Source organism: Humulus lupulus, chromosome 2 (assembly GCF_963169125.1).
Source record: "Humulus lupulus chromosome 2, drHumLupu1.1, whole genome shotgun sequence".
NCBI lineage: Eukaryota > Viridiplantae > Streptophyta > Magnoliopsida > Rosales > Cannabaceae > Humulus > Humulus lupulus.
In genome coordinates this window covers 209,310,052-209,320,945 of record NC_084794.1, presented here as the reverse complement: position 1 = coordinate 209,320,945, position 10,894 = coordinate 209,310,052, and the positions used below count along the sequence as shown (strand labels likewise).

At 38.5% G+C, this 10,894-nt stretch overlaps 1 long non-coding RNA gene across 1 annotated transcript; it reads left to right on the top strand.

The window, feature by feature from the left end:
- Positions 1-586: 586 nt before the first annotated feature.
- Positions 587-1,873, top strand: LOC133818932 (uncharacterized). The gene is made up of 2 exons (XR_009886165.1): positions 587-1,107; positions 1,744-1,873. It is a non-coding gene; the product is annotated as an uncharacterized LOC133818932 (long non-coding RNA).
- The last annotated feature ends 9,021 nt before the right edge of the window (positions 1,874-10,894 follow it).

The window sequence follows — 10,894 nt, the reverse complement described above, 5'->3', positions numbered from 1 at the left end:
TTCCTTCCTAGCCTCAAAGAAGCTCACCTCCTTTCTTCTTTTCTATTTTTCCCTAGTTTTCTCTAGAGCTCCCCAACACAACTCTTGCATAAACAAACACTATTACAAAATACCCTTTACGGGACACTTTTTTAGGACTCGCACATAAATGCAAGTCCTTAAAAATATTTATGGAGTTTTTAGGACACTCATTGAGAGTCCTGAAAAAACACAATTTAGGACTCGCAATGAGTGTCCTAAAAAAATATGCGAGTCCTAAAAAAATCTGGGGTAAAAAATGAGTGTTTTACTTAACAATTTTAAGGACTTGCTTTGGGAGTCCTTAATACTCTTTAAGGACTCACTTTGCGAGTCCTAAAAACAATTTTGTGAGTCCTAAAAACAACTGGACTAAAAGTAATAGTTAAAAGTAAATTATTTATATATGGTTAAATATTTTAATAATTTCTTAAAAAAAATTATAAATGGTTAGTTTTTAAATATACTTAAAAAATAAAAACTAATATTATTATACTTTGTATTTATATATTTTTATAATAATAACTATATATTTTTTTAACAAATAATAATAATAACTAAACCCTATCCCTCAACCTCAATCTCACTCTCTCTCTCTCTCTCTCTCTCTCTCTCTCGTTCTTTTCCTCAACTCAAAAACCAGCCATCAACCATCCTCTTTGACGGCGTGCATGGGTCACGGCTGGTGGCCGGATCACGGCAGCGGGCTCGATGCAGAGGCAGGGGACTCGGCTCTCTCACTCCTTCGTCCTCCCATCTCTCACTCTGCCTGGGCTCGATGTCGCCTAGGGGTTCAAGGGCTCGACAGCAGCTGGGGGTTCAAGGGCTCGACGCGCGAGTGGGGTTCTCCGGGCTGGCTGGGCTCAACGGTGCGGGGGTCTCAGGGGATGGGATCGATCGTGCAAGGACGGCGCAGGGAGGGGTTCAGGTTGGGCTGAGCTGGGTCTGGGTCGACTGGGCAGGGACGGTGGCTGGGCTCGGCAGGGACGGTGGCTGTGCAGGGAGGGGCTAGTGTAGGTTTGGGATTTGTTCTTTAACTGTTTGGAAATTGTTCAAGCTTATATGAAGTGGGCTTCTGGGATTTTTTCGGTTTGATTTCTTATCATATCTGATTTTTTTTGTTGTGAAATGCAACTTAAACTATCTGGGTATGTGAAAGTTTGAATCTTTTGTAGTTTTACTTCACAATTTAAATGGGGGAGTTCTTCTGTAATCTTGGTGTGTGAATTATGGTTCAGTTTAGTTACTATGGCAGCTTGTAGCTGAGCCCCCAATATTGTTAATGCTCTTATATGCATAGATTATATTGTTAATCAGCTGTATGCATTACCTTTTTGTGTGTATATATCTATATTATAGGTATGTATTTATTTTCCGTTTCGTAGTAGAAGAAATGGAGCTAGTACTTTAGCACTGAACGATTTCATCTGATGATTATATTTAATACTGTTTTTGTCAATATTGGCATATGCACGGTTGACTATTATTTTTATTTTTCTTATTCTTTTGTTTTTTACAAAAAGAAAGACAATTAAGGTGTTCATTTATTGATTTAATGTTTACCAGGTGTTAACCATGTGTGCTTTTGATTAATAAGAGTGGCATGCTGATGTAGATATCCTTGATTTTCTGTTCTGCAGCTTGTTCATGGATGTTTAAGCTGATTATAAGAATCATTAAATTGAATTGAACCAAGTGTTGAAATGTTTGCCTTAATTATTGTAGGTCCTGTGGCTGAGGATATGTTCCATTGGCAAGCAACAATTATGGGGCCTGCTGATAGTCCATATGCAAGGGGCGTATTCCTTGTTTCAATTCATTTTCCTCCGGATTATCCCTTACAGCCTCCAAAGGTTTATCTCTCCTCCTTGTTCTCTATGTTTCTCTATCGCTTGCAGTTGCTGGGTTTTGTGATTCATTTATGCAGTAGTAGGTTCTGTAGTGAAAGTTTTAGCTTTCCATTGTATTTGCCTGTTTTTTAATAATGTGGAAACATATTTAAGAACTATATTTGTTGTTCTTAGATTTGGATGATTGTTAACTACGCTATCCAATTTATTCATCTCTTTTTGATGGTTTATTCCATAACTTATTAAAGACTTCCAGCGGGTAAGTGGATAAATTGAAACAGAAAGTTAACTAATATATTACTAATTTTACTTTAACTCTTAATACTAAAATCCCAGTGACTGGAGGAGAATAAGTCTTCTAGTTATAAAGACCATTGAAAGAAAATGACATTAGCAATGTAAAAATGATTACAGTGTATTTGTCTGTCTTGAAGTTAGGAGGCAATGAAACAGTCATTACTATATATATCAAACAAAATCAACATATATCCACCAATTTTTTTTGTTGATATAACAATAGTTTCACAAAACTAAGCCATCCTGATCCTAAATTAATTTACAGATGCTTTTTATGAAATTGAACTATTTATAATATGATAATCATGGTGACCATGCATATGCTCTAGCAAATATAATCATATACACTACTTTTTACTTAAGACCTCTACAACATGATATGTATATTACACAATTAAGTAGAACCACTCAATACAGAGTCTACAATGCAAAACTACCAGGAAAATGCAGCAAGTACTAGGTGGAAAAAACTATATATTCTGAAAGGATATTAAAGTCAAATTTTCTTCACTCAATTCTAATCAAACTTCCATAAGAATTACAAATCATGCAACTAACCAAACGAACTTGATTCACAAAATATATGTATGAACAAAATAAAATATTAAACAAACAAACCAACAAACCTTTGATTTTGGAATAACCTTGACAGCCTCATCTTGGCCCTTCATACTCCAAAATGCTTTCCTCTGAAAAAAATAATTTTGGGATTAGTGTTTCCTCTGTTCTTGTATGTGATGTTTAGCAATTCACTTATATATATTTTTGTGTTTGTATCTCTGTTTTTGTGACACATGGATCAATTTAAGAGCTTCTGTATACCAAGATAGTGAGTTTTAGAATCATTGAGCATTGTTTTTTTACCAAGTCTTACATATATGCACTCAACTCGTTGGAGTCTCTCAACGTAGGCATATCTCTATATTTTTACTTATTTAGGGATTGTTTTTGTGTACGTTTTTGTGCATATATGTTTTATGTATTATTAAATTAGAAATAAGAAAAAAATAAAAGAAATAAGAGTAAAAACATATATGTCAGGATCTGGTTATATACCATAATCATTTCTGCTGCATTCATTCTTTTAGAAGAACATGTGAATAAGAACAACAGAGTGCATACAAGAATCTGCTAAAATAAGATAAATATAGAAGGAGGTATGTTTGAGTGTACTGTGTCTGTGTCTGTGTCTGTGTCTTTCTTGTGTCTGTGTCTGTATCTTTAGGAATAAAAGAGATGTCATCATTTTAGTGTATATTTTTAGTATCATAGCTTCTGTTTGTCTATTTTACTTCCTTAAATAAATAAAGATGCCAGAAATGTTAGCTAAACTTAACTTTGAAAACTGTCATTGATAGACACATTTATATAACTTTGTATAATATTATATATTTTTGGGGCTGATACTTTTCTTTTCTGAGTAGTAGGGGCTTATATGATTTTGTCAAAGTCTTTCTCTAAATTAGTTACACTAAAAGGCATTAAGCCCCAATCTTCTAACTCAACGATATGTCAATGATTCTCAATTTCTCATTCACATTAACATGTTTGCTATTAGTTAATGTTAGTTAATAATGAGAGAACTTTAGCTTTCATTGATCTTGTGTTTATACTCAGTTGATAATGATTCATTGTTACTATTTGTATTCAGGTTTGCAAAATATAATATGAACTATTTTGTCTCTAAGTATAACAATACTAAGATGTTGCAGGTAAAGAAGAAGGGTGATAAAGATGAGAGGAAGCTCAAGAGAAGGATGACTAATCCAATGGATTCTGTTTTTCTTTTTATTAATGGACTTTGATGTTTGTGGAATTTAATATTTTTTTGGTTCTCAATAAAATACATTATTTGTGATTGAACTTTTGGCTTGTTAGTTAGCTTTTCTCAGCTTGTTTCTAGCTTTTCTCAGCTGGTCTCAAATGGATACTGAAATGGAAATATTTTTTCTAAATCAAAATAAAAATTGTAGCTACATTTTTTTAAAAAAAAAATTACTTTTAAGGACATGCAAAGAGAGTCCTAAAAAATTACTTAAAGGCACTCAACTAGATTTTTTAGGACTCGCAAAGCGAGTCCTAAAAACTTAATTAAAGGCACTCAACCAGATTTTTTAGGACTCGCATTGCGAGTCCTAAAAACTTAATTAAAGACACTCAACCAGATTTTTTATGACTCGCATTGCGAGTCCTAAAATAATTCTTTTAGGACTCGCAAAGCGAGTCCTAAAAACTTAATTAAAGGCACTCAACCAGATTTTTTAGGACTCGCATTGCGAGTCCTAAAAACATTCTTTTAGGATTCGCTTTGCGAGTCCTAAAAACTTAATCAAAGGCACTCAACCAGATTTTTTAAGACTCGCACAGTTTTTTAGGACTCGCATTGCGAGTCCTAAAAACAGTTTTTAAGGACTCGCATTGTGAGTCCTAAAAAACCTTAGTTTTTAAGGCTCTCAAATAGAGGACTCGCGTTCTGCGAGTCCTAAAAATTTTTTTAGGACTCGCAATGCTAGTCCTAAAAAACCCTTTTTGTAGTAGTGAAAAAGGGTGAATTCTCACAATATCAGGCCACAAATTCTACTTTCAGCACTCAACCCAAATTCTCATAATAAGCAAAGAAACTTAAACATCAGATATGAAATCTTACCTCTGAATTAACCTTGGCCTTTGCTTGATTCTAGTTAACCCAATTCTCAGCCTTGATTTCCTTCCTAGCCTCAAAGAAGCTCGGCTCCTTTCTTTTTTTCTATTTTTCTCTAGTTTTCTCTAGAGCTCCCCAACACAACTCTTGCATAAACAAAGAGGTGAGAATGTTCTAACTTTTCATTCACCCAAGGTTATCTATCCCCTAAACCAAAAGACCCAATTTCCCTCCCTTCTAATCTATATTCTAACTAATCCTCAAGGGCAACCTAGAATTTCCCTATCCTCTTGCAAAAATACCATTTTCACACTTAAAGTAACTATCCTCAAGAGTTACTTATAATTACCCGAGTTACCAAAGTACTACTAACCATTACTTCAAAGATTCCCAAACTCAAGTTATAATATTCCCAAAATACTCCTAGGCTTCCCCCGAGCCGGGTATTTGACCCCGTTGCGACCTTTAGCGAAACAGCTCCCTAGGACCATCTCAGAACGTGCATCGTAAATATATCACCATTATCACATTTATCACATTGATGCCATCAACGGGCTAAAATTACAAATATGCCCCTGACAACCAAATGAGGCCCACATGCATATTTAATCCCCTAAACATGCACTCTAATCACATATTCATTAAATTCACATTTATTAATACAATATAACAATTATTGCCCTCTAGGCACGCTAATCAAGGCCCCAAGCCTTATTAACCAATTTGGGTCACTACAAAGCTGCTGGAGTACTCGGGCCAAATTGGGAAGGGCCTTACCAGATTGATGAGGTCCTTCACCCAGGCACTTATAAACTTGCACGCTTAAACGGAGATCTCGTTCCTCACTATTGGAATGGAGAACACCTGCACAAGTATTACCAATGAACAATTCTTCTTAAAGAATTGGCTTGTATAAATTTTATTTTGTACAAGTTTTGAAAAATTGTAAGATCTTATTTATCACTCGTATAGACATGTTTAGTCCATTTATTACGAGAAATAAAAGGGTTTGTGCTCATCCAGTAAATTCTTGCCAACTATTGTATTTATTACAAGTATTTTCTCATTACGTGTGTTGTTTTGCTGTATTATAATTCTAATTATATTGCTACGAGCAGTAATGTTCGAGCAGGTTTTTGTCAAGGCAAGTGACCAAGGACCTAAAGCTCCTTGATCACTTGGGGGGCATATAAGGTACAAGTAAGCAAAGCATATCGTTAAAAGGTACGTAAACACATGAGCAAAATAAGTGAAAGCATGCTAGGGCATTTAGAGTATTTTTCAAAATTTTGTTATTTTGTTAAATCAAACCAAAGTGCTATGCTAAGTTCGGTCATGCGAACATATGTTATAATAATATGCAAATATATTACAATATCAAAAGGAATCCTTTTACACCGCGAGTAGTTGCTGCTCGGATGTAATTGTTCAAATAAAAGAAAAAGCTGCCCATGTAGCAACAAAAAATTATATTGTCTTTACATCATGACCCGTAGGTCGTGTAGTTAAAAAGATGAAATATAAGTAGAAAAGACTAAGGAGCTCAAGGATTTTGAGGTGCCGGAGAATCTTGGGGAAGGTTCTGATCGACGACGCCTGCAGCCTCGTCTGCCCCATCCATCCCAGCGGCCAGCGAGATTTCAGGGGAAGCAGGAACCCTCGACCTTTCTTTCTCGGCCAACTTGGCAGCGCAGCGAGCAAGCTCGGCGTCTCTCGCGTTCTCGGGAAGGTAGTCGAAGTTGGCACCCTGATTATGCTTCCAGAAATCATAGAAGCATCGAAGAGTGGCACTCTTGTACCTTTCCAAGTTGCCGGCGTTGGCTTTCTCCAACTCCTCAATCCGGCCCTCAAGGCAGTAGTCTCCTGCCTGCTCGCAACTAGGTCCACCTCGAGCTGTTGGGCCACATGGAAGTTAAAGCAGTTAGACTCCTTAAATTGGTCCCTTTGCTCACGAAATTTCTCTAAAGACCTCTGCTTCTCCTCCAACTCCTTAGCCAGTTTGGCCTTTTCCTCAACCACCACTCCTAGCTGTTCGACGTATTTTGCCTCAGCAGCTTTAAGTTCATCCTGGTGTTGTTGCTTCAAATTTATGGCCTGCTCGGTGACAGCACTCGAGTGGATACAGCCGACAGTGAGGGTCCACATGGCCTGCAGTCGAAGTAGAAGTTAGACTAACTATAAAATAAAGAAGACTTGTTTCCACAGAAAAAGATGACTTACACTGGTGAACTCGTTCAGGGAGCGGTTCAGAATTAGGTCAACATCCATCGCCTCTGTAGCAGCCATTGCCTCTCGGCAGCGGTCGTGCTTCACAATCTTAGCGACCCTCTCCTTGACCAATTTAAAGGCGCAACCAATTATGTCGCCAGCAGTTGAAGCAGGATCGGCCTACTGAGCTTGGTCGGTCGGGGCCGCGGGAGGTGGAGTTCATCCGACTGGAGCAGGAGGAGTCTGCTGCTCGTGGGGAGAGGATGGAGTTGTGGTGGCAGAGGGCCTATCCTCCGAAGGGCCTGAATCTTGAGCCTTCTTCACCTGAGGCGCTTTGCTGCTCTCCCCGTGGTGTCTCTTGCTGGTCTTCTTCTTCCTCGGGGGAGTCGCAGCAGCCTGAGGAGTGCTGTAGATGTCGAACACATTGACGGATTCCATGTCTGAAAAAGAAGAAAAACATCAAACAGTGAGATATCATAAATGACCAAGAATATAACGTCAGAAAAAGAAGTCAAGAAAGATTGCAAAGTCAAATACCCGAGTTATTATTACTGGTCGCTATACTATAGACTCTACCAGTCTTATACTCACTCTCTGACATGAAGAAGTCTGGACCTAAATTTGGAGCATGTTTAAAATTTTCGTCCTCGTCGGATAGGTGACAAGGAATTGGCAAGTTATCTAAAAGTGAAATAACTGTACCATTATCATCTGAAGACTCGTCTGAGTGTTCGACCGGCTCGGTGGCCTTCTTCTTTCCCTTCCCCAAGGGGGCCGAGGGCCTCTCTGCTGGAGGAGTGCCAACAGGTTCCCTGATCATGACCCCCGTCGGTGTCCTTTGTGGAGGTGACACTGGAGGTTGCTGCTCGGGTTCCTCCTCAGCTGTGGCGCTCCCTGCAGCTAACTCCCTCATGTCCTGATGAGGGGCCAAGAGGCCAACCAACCTAAGGTTAGCCTCAGTAACCCGATGCTTGACGCTCTTTTCTACGTCAGTCATGCTGGCTAGGAGCGCCGATCTCAACTCCATGTCCGGAGTTGGGTCTGGTCGTAGCCATGGGCCTGGAAGACATTAGCAGTTTTAGAAAATGTGGAGGAGAATACTAAGTGAAGAAGTAAGCCAGTGATACGAAATTTTTACCTCCTTGAGCGAAGGCCAGGTTGTCTGCGATCATGTCAGTTGTGAGGAAGTACTCCTGGTAGTACTTCCCCACATTTAATATGCGGGTGGTGTCAGTCAGGAAGGTGCGCCCAGTTTCCTGATGACAGAAGTGAAAAAACCCCGTGCCTTCTTGGTTGGGGTTAGATTTGAGGTCGAGCAGGTAGTTGACCTCATGAGGCGTTGGCACGGGCCACTTCTTGTGGATGTACAGGATATAGAGTGCAGCGAGCATCCTATATCCGTTTGGGGTTATTTGAAAAGGGGCAACTCTAAAATAGTTGACCATCCCCTGGAAAAATGAGTGTAGAGGCAAGGTAGCCTGTAACTCGATGTGAAACCTCGACCACGTGCTGAAGGCGCCTCCAGGCAGGTTCGCCCTTTGGTCTTGGTTAGGTCTGACTAGGGTCACCCCCGTGAGACCGTACTTCCTTATATAATTGGCGATCATCCTGATCGTCACTCTGCTCTCAGGAACTAAATGCCACTCAACATCTGGCTGAGTGGCATGTTGGGGTCGAGCGTGTCTTTGGATGTTGGGGTCAGGAGCATCAGCCCTAGGAACAGGCTGATGAGAAGGATCGGAGGTTCTCCTTTTATTGGCTTTGGTTTTGGTGCGAGCCATATTTTGAGCAGAGACAGGTGAAGTGTTTGGATTGGCACGAGAAAATGGAATTTCTGGTATCAGTGACGATGGTTGTTCTTCGTCCTCAAGCAGTTGAGCTAATAGATCGTCGTCTATAGGTCTTTCTCCTCCCCATGGATCTTGCATGTAAACTGCAAACAGAGAAAGGAGGAGATAAGACGCACAGACTGGGAGCTTATGTTGAAATTTGGAATAATGTTTCTCGCATCTACGACCAGCAGCATTCTAACGAAAACACTAAGTTCTATGCGAGCAATTTGAAAAACAAATCAAAAAGCGGAAATAAAAAGTTTTTGGAAAAAAAATATTTTTCGACTCTGAAGGGGCGGTAAAAACCCAGTTTTTCAGCTAGCCTAAAAATCTAATTTTTACTTCGATTTTACGCCCTAAACTTACAATCTTGACTATCAAACTGGCTCCTAACTCCTACAGAGAAAAACTACGCTACCCTATCAAGCATCAATCAACATTACCACAATCCTCATGCATTTCTACCCAAGAACACAAAAAGTTTCAGAACTCAAAATAGTCGTGTAGCAGTATGCATGGCATGTCAAAGGGCTTAAAAGTTGAAGAAATTTACCTGGATGAAGGTTAGAGGTTCTGAAATGGAGTGACTTTGGGCGTGCGAACAAAGGATCCGTAGAACAGCGACTAAAGACCTTCGAAGTTTTGAGCTCTGAGATGGAGTTCTTGAGGGTTCTTAGCAAGAAAATGGCGAGTAAAAAGTTAAATGGTAAATGTGAGGATTATTTATAAAGGCTGAGATATGTTGAAAAGGGGTAATCATGATTTACCTTTTTCAAGGCATGGGGGAGTGTAATAGCCGTCAGAGGGATTACTTGGAAACCGAAAAGGTGTGATTAGACGTGATTAGGTCACAGTTTTCGAGAACGCACGAAGGGCTCTGATAGATTTCGTGGGGCATACGAAAGGTTAGTTTCCTAAGTTTACTTATTGTTGGTCGCAATAAATAAACTTGGGGGGCAAATGTTTACCCAAAAAACAGCTATTGATGACGTAGCAAGAATTTTTGACACATGGCCGACACGTGGCAGAGATGCTGCTCGCCTTTCGACCAGAGATATTTCCGAATGAGAAGTTCAAGTTTTATATACAACCAGCCTGGTCGTATACTTCGTTTATTTATGAATAAATCTGTATAGTTGTAGTGATATCCGAGAATATCTCCTCATTATGACCTGAAGATCCATTCATTAAGGAAAGATATTATTAATTGATTCATGTAACCCTCCTTGAGTCTATAAATATACAAGAAATAGCTCAAGGAGGGATCTTTTGATCTTTTTTCAAATTACATTACTATTATCCATCGTTTGTATTATTTTCTCCTTCTAAGGTCTGTGAAACTCAGGAACCCTAGTTCTTTGATCACACCTTTGAAGCTCAATATTAATAATAGTATCAAGTGGACGTAGGTCATTACCAATCACTGGGGCTGAACCACTATAATTCTTTGTGTTCTTTATTTCACATTAGATTGTTTTCTCAAACATTGTACTATTTTTCTGTCGTTTTCTTGACTCCGTGTCGTCAACCAAAACTACGGTCAACAATAGTGTTGTTTCTAAATCGATGATTTTGAATGTATTGATCGCGACACCTTCTACAACGTCAATTTCAAAACTCACGATATTGGCAGTAGTTTTGGTTCTCCACCGATGCTAAATTCCTTATTTTTAGTAGTGAGATACCTACTTTTGTTTTAATTTTCATTTTGTCATTAGATTAGATAAACAGATATGATTTCATTTTAATTTTCTCAGATTATGTTCAAATTTGGTTTATAAAGCGTTTAACAAACTAAATCAGTTTTAATTTATTTTTTCTATTTTATATTTTTTATTTAATTAAAGTTTGATTTTGTTTAAGTTTTTAGATGATTTTGTGGCAAGATAATTAATAATTAATGTTGACGCCGTTTTTCGTCAACAGTGAAAGAAGAGCACGTAAACAATAACTAGTAATGGCCAATAAAAATATGATAATACAAAACACGATTTTTTACGTGGTTCAGCAGTTAAATCTGCCTAGTCAACGAGTCTTTTTTATTAAGC